Raw genomic sequence first — 23858 nt, forward strand, 5'->3', positions numbered from 1 at the left:
TCATGTTAGGTTTATTTTCTTCAGAATATCTGAAATGATGGTATCCAAATATATACTCAATTATTGTCTGTATCCCTCATCCCTCTAGCCCTCATAGGGCTAGAATACAAGCCCCATAATGTCAGGCACCTCGTTTGCTATATTCTTGTGTCTAAAATAGTGCCTGACACTAGCCTATATTGACTAGTAAATTTTTACTTAATTAATGAAAGACACAAAGGGTTTTTTTATCTTAAGTCCTAGTGGCAATATAGCATAAATTTTGATTCCACAGGTCTGTGTAACACAAAGACCAATATTACAAGGATTATATTAGAATATACTTATACTGAATTGAATACTGTTCTTTAAAATTTTTATGTGCATCCACAACCTGAGAATATGTCCTTATTTGGAAATTAGATCTTTGCAGATATAATCAAGTGAACATGAGGTCATACTGGGTTACAGGGGGGTGGTAAATCCAATATGACTGATAACCTTATAGAAAGGATAATTTGGACACAGACAGACACAGATAGGGAGAACACTATGTCAAGAGGGAGGTGGACATTGGGTTATGCTTCCACAATCCAAGAAACACCAAGGATTGCCCATAACCACCACACACTAGGAAGAAGTAAGGAAGGATGAAGCCTTTTGAGAAATCATGGCCTCACTCACACATCAATTTCAAACTTTTAGCCTTCAGAACCATGAGAATAAATTTGTATTGTATTAAATCACCAAGTTTGTGATACTTTTACAGCAGCCATAGGAAATTAATACAATATTAACAAAATTCAAAAAGCATAAATTAAAGCAGTGTGGTACTGACATAAAGAAGTTAAAATCATCATGATGAGCACGGGGTGATGTATGGAATAGTTGAATGACTATATTGTACACCTGGAATGTATATAACACTGTATGGTAACTGTACTAGAATAAATTTTTTTTTGATTTAAAAAAAGGGATAAAAAATAAATTAGGGTCATAGAAAAGAGGCAAAAATTAAAATAAATTCAGCTACACAAGGATTTTATAAGAGAAAGTAAAATATACAAATAAAGCAGAAGGGATGTCTATTTTAAAAATTGTGTGGCCAGAACCACATAGCAATTGGCAAAAAAAAAAATGACCCAAATGGGTTATACTTAATTTATACATATCCTTCTGGAATTACCCTCCCCTTTAATTTAAGTAACAATAAATTGAACCTCATTCTACATGATTTCAGAAAAACTAATCTCTTGTCCAAGTATTTCTGAGTATTTTTAGGGCTCCTTTACATATATTTTGGGAGTCAAGTATTCTACCAGTCCAGCATTCTTTGACCAACTTTACCTCCAAAACACAAACTTGGACATTTCTTCATTCCTCATGTTGCAGCGGCCTAGATAATACATAGGCCAAAGCTAAAATAATAAAATGACATGTTGAAAATTTTTTTAATTAAAACTGAAAATAAAATATTCTAGATCCCAGAATCCATTGGGCATACCTACCAATGCACAGAGGATTCTCTTATAGGCTACCTTTCTCCATAGTTTATAGCCAGCCCTCACTATTTCTGGGACAACTTATTCCTCCTACTGACTTCTTCCATTCCGTGTTTCCTGTCATCTTGTCCCTAAGTTATGATCCTCCCAACCACTTCCAACTTTAGCACCACATGTGGAGACCCCACCAGTGAAATTACCAAATCAGTTAATATCATAAAAAAATCTCAACGCCAGAAATACACATCTTCTTTCAGAGCAAATCCTAGGGAATATGGTTTTCCCCTGTATACAATCAAAAATACAACCTCTAAGCTAGAACACACTTTTGTTTTTAAAATCTATGGATGTAAATCAACCACAAGAAAAAATTTGGAAAGGCAACAAATACTTGGAGACTAAAGAACATCCTGCTAAAGAATTAATGGGCTAACCAAGAAGTTAAAGAGGAAATTAAAAAGTTCGTGGAAGCCAATGAAAATGATAACACCACAACCCAAAACCTCTGGGACGCAGCAAAGGTGGTCATAAGAGGAAAGTATATAGCAATCCAGGCCTTCCCAAAGAAGGAAGAAAGATCTCAGATACACAACCTAACCTTATGCCTTACAGAGCTGGAAAAGGAAGAGCAAAAAAAAACAAAAACAAAAACAAAAACAAAAACAAAAACAAAAACAAAAAACCCAAACCAGCAGAAGACAGGAAATAATAAAGATTAGAGCAGAAATTAATGCTATCAAAACCAAAAAAAAAAAAAAACAGTAGAACAGATCAATGAAACCAGAAGCTGGTTCTTTGAAAGAATTAATGAAACTGATAAACCACTAGCCAGTTTGATCAAAAAGAAAAAGGAAAGGACCCAAATAAATAAAATCAAGAATGAAAGAGGAAAGATCACAACCAACACAGCAGAAATAAAAACAATAATAAGAGAATATTATGAGCAATTATATGCCAATAAAATGGGCAATCTGGAAGAAATGGACAAGTTCCTAGAAACGTATACACTAACAAAACTGAAACAGGAAGAAATAGAAAATTTGAACAGACCCATAACCCGTAAAGAAATAGAATTGGTGATCAAAAATCTCCCAAAAAACAAGAGCCCAGGACCAGATGGCTTTCCAGGGGAATTCTACCAAACTTCCAAACTCTTTCTATGAAGCCAGCATTACCTTGATTCCAAAACCAGACAGAGACCCCACTAAAAAGGAGAACTCTAAGACCAACTTCCCTGATGAACATGGATGCAAAAATCCTCAACAAGATATTAGCCAACTGGATCCAATAATACATTAAAAAAATTGTTCACCACGACCAAGTGGGATTTATACCTGGGATGCAGGGCTGGTTCAATATCGGTAAAATCTATGGATGAAAGGCAACTTTTACAATTTGACATAATAAGATATAGAAGGACACTGAAAAAATAATCATATGTTAACAATGCTTTTGCAATAAAAGTAAAATTCACATAAGAAGAGAACAGTTGTTGGAGATCTTTGAATACAGTTGATAAGGGTTTGCTATTTGTCATATAAAAAGAACTATTACAAGATCAACGTAGAATGAGTGGCATTGCAAGCAAACTCGTATAATGGTCCTTTGAATAGGCATGACACAGAAATCTGGGAGTTTATCCATAAAAATGGAGACTAGGGTACAACATAGTGAGTATCATAGTTTATGAGCAAGAGAATCCCCAAGTGAGGTACAGATTAACTGTCTTCTCTGCATGAAGCCACAGGCAGGAGGAAAAAAGTCCTGGAAAAGAGAAAGTGGTCAGCCTTCGTTTCATTAGGAAAACAGATCATCAGCACGGGACCCTCCTGTCTCACAAAATGGGAGAGGCCAACACACAGCTAAGGCTAGGCTTCTGAACTCTGAAGTGGTTCCCCAAATAGTGCTTTGAGGGTGGGAAGAGCAAAAATGTGACTTTCTGGGACTCACTACTGATGGCCAAGAAGCCCAAACAGGAAAACTCCCCATCTTTTCAGCCATTGCAACCAAGTGGAGACTCAATAACTCTGCAAATTGACATCACAAGGAATGGGAAAATATTTGACTCACTTTTAGAATTTTCCATTTTTTTTCAGTTACAGCATTTTCCTGAATTATAAAAATAATTGATAATTAGCTGTAAAAGTTTCAAGAAGATGCAGGAAATGAAAAATAAAAAATAAGAATGATTGACAATTCCATTACTTAGAAATAGTCACTGGTAACTTTTTGGTGTTTTATATTTCTATGTGTAATTTTCTACTTATATATCTCTATCAAGACTATCTGCATGTATCTGAGTGATGTATCTGTATAACATTCCATCCAAAGGATATACCGTAACTTAATCACCCCTATTCTTTAGAAACCTTGAATTTTTCTAAATGTTGCCATTATACTTGTATAATATGTATACAGAGTATGTAAAATAATATGAAATTTCATTATAGTGAAATTATTTGTATATCTCTGTATAGCTTTCTTATAATTAAAAAACATAATTTGCTAGAACATTTATGGATAAATTCAGGCATGAACATTTAAAAAAATTTTTTTAGTATTTATTTTTGGAGAGAGAGAGACAGAGTGTGAGTGGGTGAGGGGCAGAGAGAATGGGAGACACAGAATCCCAAGCAGGCTCCAGGCTCTGAGCTGTCAGCACAGAGCTTGACATGGGGCCCGAACTCACAAACCGTGAAATCATGACTTGAGCCAGAGTTGGATGCTTAACTGACTGAGCTACCCAGGGGCCCCATGGCATGAACATTTTCAAAGGTATTGATAAACATTGTTAGGATTTATTCCACAAATTCATACCAGCTTAAATAACTACCTTTATCAAACTAGATATCAAACTACCTTTATCAAAATAACTACCTTTATCAAATCTCTTTTAGCATTTACTTTCCAATATTAGATGCTAGTATTTTGCTTTTAACCTTTGTCAATTTCATAGTTCAAAAATACATAATTTTAATTATAATTTCTTTATTATTAGTGAGATGGAATATGTTAAATTCTTTTTTCTGCTAATTAAATTCTCATTATAAATCAGTAACAGGAGAAATTATAATATGAATTACATTAGGAAAAAATAAAACGATTAAATTTGATGTAATGCATAGTCCCAAGTGTACCACATAAAGACAAAATAGGAAACTTGTATGAACTCTAATGTGGACCTTTGTTTCTGTTACATTTGGCACAAAAATTACACGTGAAAAATTTAAATTCTCTAGCACCAAAGATATACAAATTCATGTAATGACAGATTGCCATTTATGCTAAAAGTGAATCAGCCACAGTAAAATACCTACTGTTGTGATGTTTTGAGTTCCTGTGTTAAGGGTAGCATCTAGCAGAGGAGGAAAAGATTTGGGTGGCAAGTTAATAAGGTATGGCTGATGAAAAATGGCTGGTTTCAAGAGCAAATGAATTATTCAGCAGTTACAGATTTTTGCAGCCATGGAAGGGAAAGAAATTATATATCGTCAAGTTAAGATAGAGTCTGTTTTAGCCATAGTATGTGTACTAATGTCCAGGATTTAGTAGGGATAAAGAATAACTGTACTGGAGAGGAAGCTTTAGGTTAGTTACGATATGTTCCAAACCATAGCAGGGTGAACGGTTAACCATCATCACTGGCCACTGATGATTTCAGTTTTGTAATGATGCAATGCCCCCCATGTCCTTGTTTGTGTAAAAGTAAGAAAACTATTTGCAAATTTGTCACAAGGGAGATAGCAATGCGATTGACAGAAAGAAGCCAATGGAAAGAGATAATAGAATACAATGTACTTTCCATAAGTGTAGAAAAACTCAACTGGATTGAAGTTAGTCTACAATCCAAGGAACACCAATCATATCATTGATATTGATAACATGCTCAATATCCATAATTCCCTGGCATACAGGTCTTCATACTAACAACACTCCCTGTTCAAGTTCTTCAAGATGCATCCCACCCATGCTCTTTGCTTAAATATACTCCTAGGCCCTTTTACCCACGATGGAAAATGTGGCCTGTTTTTCCATGAGGTGTAAGCAACTGGTAGCACTGTAGGCACATTACTGAGAATTTACTGTGAGGTGAGTGACCCAGAGACTGTTTTCCAAACACGTTGTCCCTAGCAGCCCTAGATTGCAGGCTTTCTGAGGGTTTAGTCCTGAAGTTATAAAATGACAACTGTATGCTGAATATGGGTTACTTTATTCTAGTTATCAAAAAAAAAAAAAAATCCAGTCAGAATAAAAAACCCATCCATTATTTTAGTATATTCTTAGATGTTTCCAGCAGTAGGCATGAGTTGGGTGTGACTTAAAATTTAATATAATGGTTTTCTACCAATGGCTGTAGTTTGTATTTCCTTATAATTAGAGTTGATATGATTAAATTCCACTGAAATTATCTGTGCTATCTATGTGGTGATGATAGTGTAATATCTTAAATACACACATGATCAATATTGAGTTTTCATTATGATGGTCAAAAATAAGTTTTGTGACATAACTTGTTATTTTGATATTCAAGAGGTCAATAACCCATTTAAGAGTAAATCCTGCAATTCAAGAGAAACATCAACAGGTGGAAATAATCAGCTCTATTCAGACCTAAAAAATGTTTTCAAATCAGGATATTTTTACTATGATTTGTAGGTTTGGCTTAGTCACTTAGTAAAGTGTAATCTGGAAAAAGTTAATGCTTGGGGCAACTTGGTGGCTCAGTTGGTTAAGCATCCGACTTCAGCTCAGGTCATGATGTCACTGTTCATGAGTTCGAGCCCTGTGTCTGGCTCTGTGCCTGGAGACTGCTTGGGATTCTGTGTCTCCCTGTCTCTCTCTGCCCCTCCCCGACTTGTGTGAGGGCACGCGTTCTCTCTCTCTCTCTCTCTCTCTCTCTCTCTCTCTCTCTCTCAAAAATAAACACTAAAAAAGTTAATGCTTTAAATTTACCACTGAATAACATTTAGCCAGTGATTCTTAGTTACTCAAAAAATTTACTGTTACCATATAATAGAATCACCTTTGGAATTGGCTCACTGACAAAAGCATTTAAATAGTCCATGAGCTTTGATTCCTAGAAAGCAGTTTAACTTCCATAGCTTATCACGAAAATCAGGCAAGTATCAGTAATATACAAAATGTATTTCATTTTATTTATTTTTTAAAGCCAACAGCATGGCATCTTCAAATATCTTTTCTTTCTGCCTTCTGCTTCCCTTGTGTTTTTCTCTGACCTATAAAATGTATTTTAATATGAAATCAAGATATATTAAAAATATTTAAAATATATGCTTGTTTTAAATTGTAAAGATTATGTACAGCAAATCAGATCCAGTAAAGTCTACAAAATAGTTTATTTTTTTCTAAACGGGAAACTAGAGAGTGGAGACAATAAGAGTATATACAAACATTAGATGTTTATAGCAGCATTATCTACAATAGCTAAATTATGGAAATAACCCATGTGTCTATCAATAGATGGGTGGATAAGGAAGAGTGGTATACACACACACACACACACACACACACACACACAATGGAATATTACTAAGCTATGAAAGTGAATGTAATCTTGCAATGATATGGATGGAACTATAGAGTATTATGTAAGTGAAATAGGTCATTCAGAGAAAGACAAATACCATATGATTTACTCATATGTGGAATTTAAGAAATGAAACAAATGAGCAAAAAGTAGAAAGAGAGAGAGAAAGGCAAACCAAGAAACAGACTCTTAACTACAGAGAACAAACTGATGGTTACCAGAGGGAGATGGGTTGGGGGATGACTTAAATAGGTGATGGGGATTAAGGAGTGCATTTGTTGTGATGAGCACCAGGTTGTACAACTGAAATTAATTTTATGCCATATGTTAACTAACTAGAATTTAAATACAAACCTAAAAAAATTTATATACAAAAATTAGTGTTTCAAATTAGAGAGATAATGCTGATTCACTAAAAGAGGCCATTCATTACAAAACTAATAAAATTTTCTGGAACAAGGCGGCATGAAATCCTGTTTAGAGGGAATAGAAATAATGAATATATACCTTCCATATAATTTGAGACATTTTAAAATAAAATAGAGTGCAGAAAAACTGATTCACAAGGTCAGCAATTATGGTACGAAGGGATGAGATATTTGAATGAAGGGAAAAATTACCTTGAATAACTAAGATTGAAGGTAATTGAGAATGGTAACTGGTCACGACTAACTAATGGACTGCTACGGGGATAAATATTAGGACAGACTTTTGTTCGCTTTATACATCAATGACCCAAAAGAGGGCATATGCATTAGGAGGATAAAATCTGCTGACATGGGGAATTTGAGGCGCTGAAGGCGCAGTCACAAAAGCGTGCTTAGACTGACTTGGACAGGCTAAAAGAGCGGAGTAATAAGTGGCTGACTCAATTCAGTTCTGAAGACAAAATTCCAGGATCTTAAAACCATAATATATATAAAAAAAGGAATATATACTTCTAAAATCTCCTGAGGATTGACCTCTGAAAGAAACACACTGAGACAAATCTTTCAAAGTATGCTTACAAGTAAAAATATAAAGAGGAAATATAAAAGTAGGCACTCAGTATATGCAAATTATATCAAGTGTGATAGAATATTCTATTGCTGCTATAAGATTCATGGGTCCTAATTTCTCATTCCCTCCCCCATTTTTTCTCATTTGACGCCTAACATGCAATCAGTTCATAACATTGAGACTGTCACTACTTCTTTTTTTTTTTCTTTTTCCTTCTTAGATATCCCAGAGAGCATTAGTCATGAGGAGTGAATATCTATCTATCCTGGCTGTGCATGTTTTGTGAGACAGCTAACCAAAAAAGTCGCAGCAGAGTTCTCCACCAAGGTAGACCAAGGGTATTTTGCCCCGATTACTTTCCACAGTTTCCACAGGTATCTTTGTTAATAAGAAAGAGTAAAAAACTAGAGGAGATTAGTTGAGTAGCAGAGCAATATTTTCCAGTCAGCACTCATTTCTCTTAAGTTCTCAGAAGACAAGCAGACCCTGACTACTCTGGTGTCCAGGGGGACGACATCAAACCAGATTGTCTTAAATCCTTTAAGCCCTTCATGTTTAGAATGTGACTGCAGGGTGAACTGTGCTCCTCAAACTTGAGGAACACCAAAGAAATAGGGCATTAAATTATATATATAATAAATTATAAATTATATAAATTACACACACACACACACACACACACACGTATATATATCACTAGGTATTGATGAATTCTTTAGTCAAAAAAAAAAAAAAAGAAGCCTCTAATCTACGCTATACAGAAATCAGAACCAAGATGAATTAGCAAGTATGTTACTCACCTAAAATTCTGTAGTAGCTTTGTATTGCTTGTAGGAAGATTTTCATACTCTTTGATAAATAATATATATTGAGTAATATTTATGAATCAAGGCAGTGAGGTTTATTCTTATTTAGTCCTCATAATAATTCTGCAGGGTAGTATTATCTGAATTTTACAGAGAAAGAAATCAAGATCCAGTTATGTGAAACAATTTTTCTGACATCTCACAGCTAGAGCGAGATGAAGTCTGGATCCATACTTAGGTTCATCACATGCCAAAGTCCTTGTTTTTCTACTATAACTTGATGCATTTGTGTTTGCACACACATCACAATAGATAGTTGATGGGAAGATGGATGATGGAAGAATAATGCATAGAAGAAAAGGTGGTCTTGGGGCGCCTGGGTGGCTCACTCGGTTAAGCGGCCGACTTCCGCTCAGGTCATGATTTTGTGGTCCGTGAGTTCGAGCCCTGCGTCAGGCTCTGTGCTGACAGCTCAGAGCCTGGAGCCTGTTTCAGATTCTGTGTCTCCCTCTCTCTGACCCTCCCCTGTTCATGCTCTGTCTCTCTCTGTCTCAAAAATAAATAAACATTAAAAAAAATTAAAAAAAAAGAAGAAGATAAGGTGGTCTCTCTCATGCTTTCATAAACACACACACACACACACACACACACACACACACACACATACACACACACCACATACCTTCCTTCCTTGCTTTGTCCTGTCATTCAAGGCCTTACCAACAGGGCCAGTATCTTGTAAATTTCTGCTTTATGTATTTTATGCATCAGTTGAATCATACTACTATCTGTTTCCCTTGAATGTCTCTTGCTTTCTTGCTGCAAGTTGTCCCCCAATCTCCACACACCCAGATCTCCAGGGGAAAACAACTCTCTCCCTCTCTCAAATCATGCTGTCTGTATTGGTATTCTGCACTGAAGCTATTCATGTACCTCTTGTGGCCCCCTTAGGTCTGTTAGTGATTTGATTTCCATTGTACCTCCTGGCTCCATCCCTAACAGATTACCTTGAATGTAACAAATGCTCAATATTTGTTCTTGAATGGATGTACATGTGTGTTCATGTCAAGTGCTAACTAGTATATTCACCTACTGAATTTGCTATGTTTCATTAACCTCCAGTAAAAAACATTTAACAATTTTTTTAATGTTTATTTTTGAGAGAAAGAGAGAGAGAGACTGAGTGAAAGCGGGGGAGGAGCAGAAAGAGAGGAAGACACAGAATCCGAAGCAAACTCCAGGTTCTGAGCTGTCAGAACAGAGCCTGATGCAGGGCTCAAACTCTCAAACTATGAGATCATGACCTGAGCTGAAGCTGGTCACCTAACCGACTGAGCCACCCAGGTGCCCTTCTAGTAAAGCAGAATTTAAAGCAGAATTACTTATTGTCACATCCTAGACTTTACTTTTTTGTTTTTAGTATTATACAAATTAGCAAAATTTGTGAATATTAAAAAAAAACTTTTTCTTTCTCTTAGTGATTTAAAATTTTTATGTATTTATTCATTTTTGCAAGACAGAGAGAGACAGAGTGTGAGCAGGGGAGGGGCAGAGAGAGAGGGAGATACAGAATGTGAAGCAGGATTGAAGCTCTGAGCTGTCAGCACAGAGCCTGATACAGGGCTCGAACTCACGAACTATGAGATCATGATCTGAGCTGAAGCTGGACACTTAACTGACTGAGCCACTCAGGTGCCCCTCTTAGTGACTTTTATAATTTAGTTTCATGTTGTAATATTCTAGAGGATACTGACTGTCTATTTAAGAGTGTAGACTCTGTAATTAGATAACAGGGATCAAATCCTGGCCCTGCCACTTATTAGCATTGTGAGTTTAAGCAAACTGCTTAACCTTTCTGTGCCTCAGTTTCCTCATCTGTCAAGTGGAATAAAAACGAGTACCCACCTGCCTGGAAAATTGCCTGGATCATTTACAAACACTTAGTAAATATTAGCTCAGAGTGAAATAATTGTAAACCTGATTATCTTATTTCCTCCCACATTACACTTATTTCACTTCATTTATAATCTTTCTCTCCTTCCGGGAAATGGAAAGCTAATTTAAGACTATAATGGAAATTAAGATAGACTTGTTTTCCACATCAAGTTAAATTAAGCTCACAAACAATTATTGATAATGTACGGCAGGCCAAGTGCTGGCCCGGTGCTGAGAGACACAAAGCGGATGAGACAAGCATAGGTTCTGTTGACCCCTATGAGCTCACGGTATAGGAGGAGACAAACACCTTTACAATTGCACGGTGTGGTGCTCTAAATATAGAACTGTTTATCCCTCTGCTGTGCTTCAGAGCACCAGTATCTCTTGGAAGGAAGCTTTTATGTGTGTCTGGTGCCCCAATTTTTGCAGCTGCTGTAATCAATTGATCGCTTGGCTCTGGAGGCCAGGAGAGCTTGTATTCCTACTCCTATGAGACTATAATAATCAGTGTCACCAAGAAAAGAGTTCATAGTCCTGTCTGGCACCCTGAGATTTGCAACTGCTATAAGACACCTGTATATCACCTGGCTCTGGTGGCTGGTGAGGCTTAACATTTGTGGGTCCAATAGGACTAACTAACAGAGAAAGAGTTCTTAAACAGCTACCACCCTAGGCAACAGACCCAGCAGTTCAGTGTTTCTGTGAATTAGCCTCTTAGCTAATCATGACTGTGGCCTCAGGGGCAAGCTTCTAATTGAACACACATCTTGGGATTGACTATAATCCTCTCCAAAGACCATGGAGGGTAGGCACTATCTTTGCATTCACTCTCTGCTGTACTCCAGAGCATCAGCATCCCCTGAAGAGATTTACACACATCTGGTGCCCTGGTTTTTATGTCAGGCTCCCCAGCTTTTGTAGCCACTGCCCAGGGAATATCCCTTGATTGCCTGGCTCTGGTGGCCAAGGGGGCTTTCATTCCTGAGTCCCACAGGATTGTGGCAATTGAAGAGATGGCTTTTGCAAGCTGTCACTTCCAGGGCATTTCATAGAGGACTGAGGCATGATCCCCAGTTGTTCTGTGCAGGAGGCCTCTTAGATTGTCCTGGAGATTTGGCCTGAGAGGCAAGCTTCAGGTTTGGCAAATATCTAGTGGCTGATGAAGCTGCTCTTAAGGAATGTAGGCTGTGGATGCCATCTTAATGCTCTCCCTGTGCCTTACTCCAGTGTGCTGGTATCACTCAGGGAAGAGCTTATACACTCATGTGAAGTGCTGATTTCTGTGCCACCCAAGGACAACTCTGGATCTCCTGGTGGCTGGTGGGGTTTATGCTTGCAGTCACATAGGACTGTATATATTTGCACTTAAAAGCTAATGTGTGAGGCTCTGGCTTCCATTTAACCTGAATCTAGGTGCTGAGATTCCCCCTTTGGAACATCAAGAGGTCTTGGCACATCCTCAACCATAGGGGAGCTATTAATAATATAACGAGCTGCTTGGACAAGAACAAAGATTTAAGAGGAAAACCAAGGACTAAAGCAGGGTTTAACAACAAGGTTCACCTCTTTTAAAAGACCATTTCTTTAAGACTTGGAAAGCATCTATTGTACAAAAACCAACCATCTATTGTAGAGACACCGACACAGAGAACCAAGCAAAATAAAGAAGCAGAGCAATATACTCCAAAGAAAAGAACCAGATAAAACCTTAAGATAAAAACCTTAATAAAATGGAGATACGTAATTTATTTGGTAAAAGTTCAAAGTATTAGTCATAAAGATGCTCTCCAAACTGGGGAGACAATGGATGAACAGTGAGAACTTCAACAAAGAGATGGAAAATATAAGAAAGTACCAAACAGAAGTCATAGAGCTGAAGAATACAATAACTGAAATGAAAAATACACCAGAAGGGTTCAACAGGAGACTAGATAAAGCAGAATAAAGACTCAGTTAACTCAAAGACAAGGCAGTGGAACTCATCCAATCAGAGAAGCATAAAGAAAAAGAATGAAAAGAGTAAAGACGGTTAATTGACATATGGACAACATCAAATAGAATAACATTTTCTGGGCAGGGCTCTCAGAAGAAGAGAAGGGGCAGAGATCCAATTTGAAGAAATAATGGCTGAAAGAGTTATCCATATCCAGGAATCCCAGAGACCACACATTCTTCTCAAGTGCACGTAGAACATTTTCCAAGATAGATCATATGTTAGGCCACGAAACAAATCATAATAAATTTAAGAGAATTGAAATCATATAAAGTATCTTTTATGATGACAAAGGTATGAAGCGAGAAATTAATTACACAAAGAAAACTGGAAAATTCACTAATATGATAATTACTGAACTATCAGTGGGTCAAAGAGGAAGTCAGAGGAGAAATACAAAATATCTTGAGACAAATGAAAATGGAAATGTAATATACCAAAGTGTATGGGATACAGCAAAAGCAGTTTTAAGAGGGAAGTTCATAGTGACAAAAATTTACCTCAACAAGCAAGAAAAATCTCAAATAAACCAATGTTATACCTCAAGGAACTAAAAACATAGAATAAATGAAGACCAAAGTTAGTAGAAAGAAGAAAATAACAAAGATTAGGGCAGACATATGAAACAGAGACTACAAAGACCATAGCAAAGATAAATGGAACCAAAAGATATTCTTTGAGTAGAAAAACAGAATCTTTGCAAATCTCTGGTTAGACTCACCCGGAAAAAAGACAGGATTCAAATAAAATCAGAAATGAAAGAGATGTTACAACTGATAGCACGGAAATACAATGGATCCTAAGAAACTACTGTGAATAATTACAAACTAACAAATTTGGAAACCTAGAAGAAATGGATAAATTCCTAGAAATATACAATATACCAAGACTGGATTATGATGAAATAGAAAATCTGAACTGATACGTTGCTAGTAAGGATATTGAATCAGTAATCAGAAACTTGCTAATAAACAAAAGTGCAGGACCAGATGGCTTCACTGGTGAATTCTAAAAAAAAATCAAAGACTAACTAATATCAATCCTTTTCAAACTCTTCCAAACAATAGAAGAGGAGGAAACTCTTCTAAACACTTTTTATGAGGCCGGCATTACCCTGATTCCAAAACCAGACAAGGATACCACAAGAGAAAAAAATTACAGTTTAATATCCCTGATAAGCATAGATGTAAAATTCCTTGACAAAATATTAGCAAATCAAATTCAACAATACATTAAAGGATCATATGCCATGATCAGGTAAGATTTATTCCAGGCATGCAAGGATGTTTCAATATCCACAAATCAGTTAATGTGATACATCATGTTAACAAAATGAAGGAAAAAATCATTTGATCAACTCATTACATACAGAAAAAAAAAATGACAAAATTCGACATCCATTTATGCTAAAAACACTCAACAAAGAAGATATAGAGGGAATTTACCTCAACATAATAAAGGTCATATATGGCAAACTGACATATGGCAAACAGCTAACATCACGCTCAATAGTGAAAAACTGAAATCTTTTCCTTTAAGATCAGAACCAAGACAAGAATACCCACTGTCACCACTTTTATTCAACAATGTATTGGAAGTCCTAGCCCTGAGCAATTAGATAAGAAAAAGAAATGAAAGTCATCCAAATTGGAAAGGAAAAAGTAAAACTATCACTATTAGCAAATGTCATTATATATAGAAAATCCTAGAGTTCATCAAGAACTGTAAACTAATAAATGAACTAATAAATGAACTCAGTAAAGATGCAGGATACAAAATACTAAAATTTGTTGCATTTCTATGCACTAATACTTTGCATTTACATTGCATCAAAAGGAATAAATTACCTAGGAATAAACTTAATCAAGGAGGAGAAAAACCTACCGAAAACTATAAGGCATTGGTGAAAGAAACTAAAGACACAAATAAATGGAAAGATAACCCTTGCTCGTCTCACTCCTACTAGAATCGTTCTTATCCAAAAGACAAAAAATAACAAGTGTTGGCAAGGATGTAGAGAAAAGGAAACTTGTGCACTGCTGGTGGAAATGTAAACTGGTGCAGCCCCTATGAAAAACAATATGGAAGTTCCTTAAAAAATTATAAATGGAGCTGGCATACAATCCAGTAATTCCACTTTGTATACTTATCCTAAGAAAATGAAAGCACTAACTCAAAAAGATATATGCACCCCTATGTTCATTGCAGCATTATTTACAATAGCCAAGATGTAGAAAAAACCTAAGCATCCAACAGTGGATGAATGGAAAAAGACGTGGTTTATATACACAATGGAATATCCCTCAGCCGTAAAAGATAATGAAACCTTGCCATTTGCAGCAACATGGATGGACTCGAGGGCATTATGCTAAATGAAATAAGTCAGACAGAGAAAGACAAATAATGTATGATTTTATATATATAAAATTTCACTCAACAAACTCATCGGTACAGGGAACAGATTGGTGTTTGCCAGAGGCAGGGAGTTGACAATGGGAGAAATAGGTATAGTGGTTTTGCTTTTGTTTTTAGTTTAAATAAATTGAATTAAAAAACAAACAACAAACACTGTTTAGAATATGTTCCTCCAGTGCCAAAATAAAATTTATTACTAGAACTCAGTTTGTTATTCTTAGACAACAAAGTGATTACTCTGTGAATCAGTTTGATGCCTTTCACCCAAATACTCTGCAAAGAACAGAGAACAACCTGAGTCATTGTGACCTTTACCTGACAGCACACGTTAGCCTTCAACTCTAGCACAGCCCTTGTTTGCCAGAGGAACCAGGGACAGTCTGCTAAGGGCAAATCCCTACTTTGTTAAAAATCTTTCACTCCTAAACTCGTAATTCTAGATTTTGGTTTCCCAAGGTTTTAGAGAGCACTATGATGATTCTTCTGGAAAATATTCTCTAGAAAACACATAAACCTATTCAAAAATTACCACTTAATGCATATTTAAAAATATTTTCAGGGGCGCCTGGGTGGCGCAGTCGGTTAAGCGTCCGGCTTCAGCCAGGTCATGATCTAGCGGTCCGCGAGTTCGAGCCCCGCGTCAGGCTCTGGGTTGATGGCTCGGAGCCTGGAGTCTGTTTCCGATTCTGTGTCTCCCTCTCTCTCTGCCCCTCCCCCGTTCATGCTCTGTCTCTGTCTGTCCCAAAAATAAATAAACGTTGAAAAAAAAATAAAAAAAAATATTTTCAGGAATAGTGTATTTATAGGGCAATATATACATTTATTAATAGAACAAGTTTAAATAATAAGCTGTTTAAACAAGGTATAACATATACGCATATATGTTATGTAAAAAATATATGTATATACACACCCAATATAACATACATACCAGATAATATATATGGGACAAAATTTTAACTGAATATATTAATATTTTCTTATATATTTTCTCAAATCTAAAATGAAATATGTATTGTGTGTCTATGTGCATAATCTCTACCCTGATATACATGTAGGTGGATTCCTATTTGTTTTAAGGAGTGAATTGCTATGTATTTCCTATTATGTTATTCAAGTAGATTCAATGTTCTAAAAATTGTGAAATGCAGGAAGCAAGACAAATTATGCATTAGCAAGTCTCTTGGTGACCTTCCAGCTTGGCTGTCCCCATCTTCCACTGACATCTTAGGACAAGCAAGAGTGATTCAGGTTCCAGATTCAAGGTCTCCTTTCAGGAAAAGAGGTAAGAGAAAAATAAATAGTTTAAAGTTTCTGTAGCTTTTCACAGAAAATTTTCATCATGTTTTATGTCATTTAGTAATATTTTTTATCTCTTGGCATGATTGCATAAAAAAGCAGCAAACACTGAATCAAACTGCAAAACTGTTTTATTTTCATTCTGAGCAATGAAAAATGATTCCCATTAATGTTCACATTAAAAAAGAGGCTACATATATATGAGAAAAGCAACTCATTTTAATTGATCTCCAAACATAACATCCAGTGACAACATTCAATTTCTGGGTAGTGAATAGCAATGCTTATATCTATATTATCAATATGTTCATATTTGAGGCTTGGGCATAGCCTAGATATTGCACCAGTACACTGGGCATTATTTGCTTTAATGGGAATTTATTGAGCAACATTTGAGGCCAGGAATAAGTATTGCACATGATAATTAAGATGAATAATTCTCATTCCCTGTCTTCAAGGAGCTTACATTTTGGTGCTTAGAGGAGGCACAGATGTCAGAACAGGTAACTAATATACACCCTAGTGAAATAGATGCTTTAGAGCAATAGGAATTTAGGCTTTCAGACCAAGGAGGAAAAATGATTGCAAATTACTATCAAAATATTCTGGAATGGAAGAAAACCTAGAAAGGAAAAAAAGAAAATAGAAAAGGAGGAAGAGAATCTGCTCTATTAGAATTTATCTTTAAAAACAAGACAAGTAACTAGACAATGAACTCTTAATTTATGTTCCCAAAGGCCTGTGCCATGACAGAAGAGAGAATGTCTATTTTAAGTCCCAGACACCTGGCACTGTTCCTTGGCATGTGGAAATAGGTGTTCAACAACCATTTGTTAGTGGCTTTTCCCTCTTTCCTTCCTCTCTCTCTCACTCTCTCTGTCCCCCCCCTTTCCCTCCCCCCCCTCCCCTTCTCTCCCCCTTTCTGTCATGCTTCAGGATCATTTACCTTGTTAAATTAAGCTTTCTATCTTCCTTTTCCCTTCTTAATAGGATTATATTAGATTAAACCAGATAGAATTCTGCTTTCAAGTCAAAATGGTTAAAAGGCAACAATTTCATATGGTTCAACCCAGTAATTCAACTGGTGTACACGAGTTAATCTATTCACACCAGCAAGAAATGAAGACAACCAACTGACCATATTGAACTAGCATAACATATGATAAGTTTTCTCAGGAACAGTTTACAATATATAAATTATTCTCAGGAATAAGCCTTCCAGAAACCTTAATCAAAATGGCCTATAGGACTAAGTGATGTGGCTGTTAAGAATAGTGACAATTTTATCAACAATAAATTGATAAATTTATTGGAGCAATATAAATTAAAATAAATATAAATATAAATTTATTTGGAGCAACACGTGCTCCAAACCTGGGGCTTTGAATATGTAACTGGGTCCTACACTAGAAATTGACTTATAGCATCTGGATCCTCTGTTTGGATGCTCTGCTACCCACTATTCATCTTTATTCACTAGAAACTGTTTAAAAATATTAATGCCTTAATTTCAATGTAGTGTATGTATCCCACTGTGGCTCTTCTCCTGTTCCTACAGATATTCACCCTGTAGCCCCAATCCGATAGTCTTTCCCAGTTTCATACTCTGTTTTACAAAGAGCCCTAATCTCTGGGGGTTGGATGGTGACAAGGAGTAATGAACATAGGTAGCCAAAGTGATGATGTGCCTGGTATCGGGTTAAGGATTGTGATAGAATACTATGTCTCCTCATGACAGGGGCTTGTGTCTTTAATTGAAAGGGTGACCATATAATTCATCATCCAAAGATGGACACTTTTTGAGAGTGAAAGGTGATCTATTAATAATTACAGTAGGACAACAAACCGAAACAGAGACCATTTCAGGCAAATGGAGACATATAATTACACTGTAATTTGAGCATTTCCCCAGAACACATCCTGTGAGATACTCTGTAAAATAACTCACTAGAGAGTGATCTAGATAATAAGAATGAAAGGTCACAATTTGTTGTTACATATATAGGTTAACTTTATCTCCTTCAATTTTCACATTCCAGATTTTAGTTTTCTGTAGGAACCTGTGGTAGATTCTACACATTTTGTTTCATGATTTCTAGCAGACAGTACAAAATTTTCTGATTTCCCTTGTGTTTTTCTGGCTTCATTTGGAAGCAAAGAAATTTTCTTCCTTGCGATCATATATTGTTCTGTTATTCATAAAATACTTTGTTCCATATCATGCTTCTTCAAATACAATCCCTTCTAATTCGATTAGAAAATGAGTAAATTAAAATAAAATTATGTGAGAATATTCGGTGAATTAACTTTAATTATTGAAGAACAAGGTATAGAGTATAACAAAATCAGGTCAAAAGTCAAACCACTCATATTTTAATTTTGTCTTTGCTATTAACCATCTGTGTTGTTAAGTAAGTCTGCATCTTCTCAAAGAAAAAAGGTACGAGAAACAACAGTGTAAGTGCCTTCTTTGTGCTAGGATTGTGTGAAGATAATGCATGAATCTCATTGGCCCCCAACAGCCCTGTAACAGTAACACTACATTGCCCATGTGCAAGTTCATAATAGATGAAATTGAGTAACTTGCCCCGAACTTTCACTTAGTAAATGGTAAGGAAGAATTTAAGTCCAGGTCTGTCTGAAAAATACACGCTGTCAGTCAATAATCTGTTTACTTATTTTGAAAATGGGAATCTCTTGCATGATTCAAAAGATTGTTATAAAGATTTAAAGACTAAATGAATGCCAAATGTCTAAAAGTTTTTAAACAATCTACATATTTGGGTATTACTAGAATCTTTCCCTTATATTTTTCTACTCATTTCTTGATTATTTTTTTTCTTGACTCTTTGATTCAGGTTTTAAATAAAATTTTTGGAATACTCATCACATTTTATAACAAGAAAATAGAACACAAGCATTTCACAAAGTGGTATTTAATTCTCTTTGATTCCACAAGTGTGACACCCCCATACCGGGACAGAGCATCTGTTCCCCAAGAGCTCATTGCCTTGGGCATTTGCATCTTTCTATTATCACTATCCTAGGTCACTCTGACATTTCAAAACAATGTCTTATATTTATATTGGAAGCCTTTATTAAACTAAGATACAATTTGTTTTTAATTAATAGGTCATTCCACCTTCATCTATAAGATGACATTCTAGCTCAATCAGCTGCAGCACTACTTATTTAAGACAAGAGAAGAAGGTGAAAGGAGAACAAGGCAATTACAAGGTTAGTCTCTATTTCCAAAGCATCACCTGAGGCTTCATTCAGATAATTTCAATTAACTTTTATGGAAGTTACTCAGCTAAAACCCCAGCAAATGCTACTGTAACTAGATTCAGTGCTCCAGAGCTATACAACTGCTGGGGAATTTATACCATCATTTTTTTCAAGTGTACCAAAAAATATCGCTCCCAAGACTGACCTATGTGACATGTTCCCCATGGTCTAATGCAAATTAAGATGACTGTGATGTAAAGATCTCTGAGACAAGGGTCATAATGGAAACATTAGCAGACCCTTCGCTACAGAAGCCCTGCAGGGGGCCATTAAGATATTTTATGGAAGTGCTATAGTGCCAGCCTGAAAGCAATCGGCAAAGAGCAGGAAACATAAGCGACTGTAAAAGAAAACAAAACAAAAACCCAATAAGAGACAATGAAGACATCATTAAAAACATAAAGGCAATGAAAATGCCTATGGTGTGTTTTCCATTATCTGTGACCTTGGGTTTCAGTTTTGGCTGTGTTCATCATCAGTTTAAGAAAAATACCGCCCTAGACTCCTAGGCTCACACATTCTTTGCATGATTCCTTAGAAGAGGAGGGGCAAAGCCCTAAGCTAGCTGTCAAAAAACAACTTACTATAAATTGTAAGGGTAAAATATCCTGTAAGAGTTTTCCCTCTGCGCTCTTGAGTATTGTCTCTCAGGGAACCCACCCAGGATGACAGGAAGATAAAAATTAGATTGAGGCCTTTTACACTGTTTTGACTGTTCATATCCTCCCTGTGTGTTATTTATACTAACAAATTCAGTTTTCTACCTCAAAAAGACAGCTGGTTAACAAAATGCTGTTGAACAAAAGAGATCTCTTAGGCATGGTTACACTGTCAGGTTATCCCAGATTAGAATCACAGATAACAGTGATCTAGCTATAGAACTATGTTACTCAATGGAGATTGTGATCCAAATTTGTAAGTGTTTTCCAACAAGCCCTTTTAAAAAATAACTGTGAATAAGTTCCCCAACTCCTAATGTGCTTGTGTTTATTTTCTTCTGTAGTTTTTTTTCTTTAGCATAAAACCTTTTTTTTTTTTTTTTGGCTTGAAATGAAATAGGTATTATTTACTCTAAGTGAAGTGAAAAATTGGGGCTAATTTCTCAATTACTTTCCATCATAAAATACTTCATTCCAGGTATCCCCAAGGTTAAATTTTATTTTCTCCACAAGGTTAAATTTAATGTCAGCACAGACTATCAGAAAAATAACCCCATTTCTTCCATTTGCTTTACATGTATAAATTCAGTCTTAATCTTTTTTTTTTTAGTAGAACACTAAATAAAATGTGACGCAAAGTCTGTATTTCTCCAATATGTAGTTGATGTTTGATGAAAAACTTGGCAACTTAATTCTCATAAAAATGATTAAGTAGAATTATACTGGCAAGACTCAGCTATCACGTAATGTTTGGGAGAGTGGATAGGAAGGAAGAGAGTGAAAAGGAAAGTCTCTTGTTTTTTTTCTCTCTTTCTCTCATCATATAATGTTTTCTATGAGAATCTTCCATAATCAAAATTTAGGTCCTAAAGAATTAAGCATGAAACACATGGGGTTTATTCTTTGTGATCAGTCTGATATAGATTGCTTTGTTTTCCTTAGAGTCACTTTCCTAGTAAATTAAATTATATTACTAATTTTTTGCTCATTATCAATACTTTTTTTCCCTCAGTTTTCTACTGGTGCAACTCTAAGTAAAAGATATACTTTGAAAATCATTAGATTTGAACCAGAAAATAGAAATTATTTGCAGAGAATATTGTATTTCTCTTCATTTTGAAAATCTTTCAGAACTGAACTATAGCATTCTTGAAGCATATATATAATTAATATTTGAGGATTTCCCTTTTTACTTGATGGAGTTCAGGACATGCTAACCCCAAATATGGCACTTTGGCATATTGAATATTTTAAGCTGAAGGAGTTTGAGAAAATGGCAGAAGCAGAAAGGTCACTCTGATCTTCCCCCCAATCTTTCTCTATTGGAACAGATCATAAAATTCTCAGGTAAGAGATGCCCTTCCTATGCCAGAGAAAAGGAGCATCCTTATCTCTGAAGACAAAGATGCCCCAAGAAGAATCCTAACAAACAAGCCATACTAAATCTTCCTATTTACTATAATTGCCTCATACTCTCCTTGGGAAAAATTAGTACTCTAATAAAAGACAAATAGAGAAACATCCCATGGTTGTGGATAAAAGTTCTTGATGTTATACAGATGACAATACTATGTCTATTTTTCTATAAATTTATTGCACAAACCAATTAAGATCCACTTAGATATTTGAGGAACACAATAAAGTTACTTAAAAAGTTGTTTGAAAAATAGAAGTCCACAAATAACTACAACCTTAAAAATGAAGAAATTAACAGGGAGAATTTGTTCTATCAGATTTTTAAAATTAAAGTTGGGGTGCCTGGGTGGCCCAGTAAGTTAAGCATCCGGCTTCGGCTCACGTCATGATCTCATATCTCGTGAGTTCGAGCCCCGCATCAGGCTCTGTGCTGACAGCTCAGAGCCTGGAGCCTGCTTCAGATTCTGTGTCTCCCTCTCTCTCTGTCCCTCACCCACTCACGTTCTGTCTATCTCTATCTGTCAAGAATAAACATTAAAAAATGTAGAAAAAATAAAATTAGATTAAAGTATAATTAACATACAGTGTCGTATTAGTTTCAGGTGTACCGTATGACTCAACGTTTTATGCATGACCCAGTGCTCATCATGATAAGTATATTCTTAATCTTTATCTAGTTCACCCCCAAACATGGAACACTTCATGACTTTACATGTCATCCTTATGCAGGGGCCATGCTAATCTCTGTATTGTTCCAATTTTCGGGTGTGTGCTGCTAAAGAGAGCACTGTCCTTTAAGATTTTAAGGCATATATTCTGAAATGCAGGACCTGGATCCTATGCTTTCACATGGAAAAATAGTAAGGATCCCACTAACTTCCTTTCAGATCCCAAGGAGGACAGCCCAAGGAAAAGGTAAAGAATGAAATAAAAACCTAAAAGTCTGTGTCCCCACTTGTGAGGTAAAGTAATTCCACGCTAGTGAAAATGTGAACTGATGAAGATCAGCCATTTACCAGTAAGTTTAGCAACTCTTTCAACCTTGAATAGTAACACATGGAGAGGTGGGGCAGAGGTTCTCTTATACACCAAAGGGTGGAAATGATGGAACGTCATCTCTGAAGTGAGTGTGGGAGCATGAGGATTGAGTGAAATGAGATCCTTCTATAAAAATATTCTATCAGGGCACCTGGGTGGCTCGGTCGGTTGAGTGTCCGACTTCGGCTCAGGTCATGATCTCACGGTCCGTGAGTTCGAGCCCCGCGTCGGGCTCTGTGCTGACAGCTCAGAGCCTGGAGCCTGTTTCAGATTCTGTGTCTCCCTCTTTCTCTGCCCCTCCCCTGTTCATGCTCTGTCTCTCTCTGTCTCAAAAATAAATAAACGTTAAAAAAATTTTTTTTTAAATATTCTATCATGAGGGTGTGTCATAAGTCACTGAGCCATTTTCAGATTCTTGAAAAATCACTTTGTGCCTAACTGTTTAGCATAAATAATACTGTGATATATTGGTAAATTTAAAGTATTTGATACCTGTTTCTGTCAGTCTGTCCATCTATCTACATTGTTTGCAAAAATACACACACACACACACACAAAGAACCTTAAATATCCTTTTACATAAATACATGTAAGATGGCCATTTACTTGCATGATGAGCAGGCTCACATTTGTCCTGAGTAAGATTAGTATAGTTCACTTTGCCCAGGAGCTTTCTTTCCACCTGTTTTTCATTAGTATTGACTCTGAAGTCAATAGCCTAGATGTGACAATCAAAAGGCACCACTTTGATTCTTTCATTAGTACTTACCTAGGTGACTGAGACCTGCTTAGAATCTCAAGATGCTATGAGAGGACAAGATTCACAGAGGAGAAAACAACTCAAGGCCACTATCGGATCAAGGATTTTGCTATTGTTCATAGTTGTTCTAGAGTCTGGCCTAAATTTGGCAAAACTGCCTTTTTTTTTTTAACATTAAGATTATCCTGTCCCCAACTCACCATGGAATTTTAACTTAA

At 36.0% G+C, this 23858-nt stretch overlaps 1 long non-coding RNA gene and 1 other non-coding gene across 2 annotated transcripts in view; one reads left to right on the forward strand and one right to left on the reverse strand.

Moving 5' to 3' along the window:
* The first annotated feature begins 8251 nt into the window (after positions 1-8251).
* The window catches only part of LOC123582941, a 33077-nt gene continuing 17470 nt past the window's right edge, over positions 8252-23858 (forward strand). Inside the window, exons 1-3 of the long non-coding RNA XR_006704658.1 lie at positions 8252-8366; positions 16379-16465; positions 19612-19716. This is a non-coding gene — a long non-coding RNA (uncharacterized LOC123582941). The remainder of the gene's footprint in view (positions 8367-16378; positions 16466-19611; positions 19717-23858) is intronic.
* On the reverse strand, positions 22527-22630 carry LOC123596554. The gene has a single exon (XR_006711730.1). It is a non-coding gene; the product is annotated as a U6 spliceosomal RNA (small nuclear RNA).

The sequence above is a fragment of the Leopardus geoffroyi genome, chromosome B1, assembly GCF_018350155.1.
Source record: "Leopardus geoffroyi isolate Oge1 chromosome B1, O.geoffroyi_Oge1_pat1.0, whole genome shotgun sequence".
NCBI lineage: Eukaryota > Metazoa > Chordata > Mammalia > Carnivora > Felidae > Leopardus > Leopardus geoffroyi.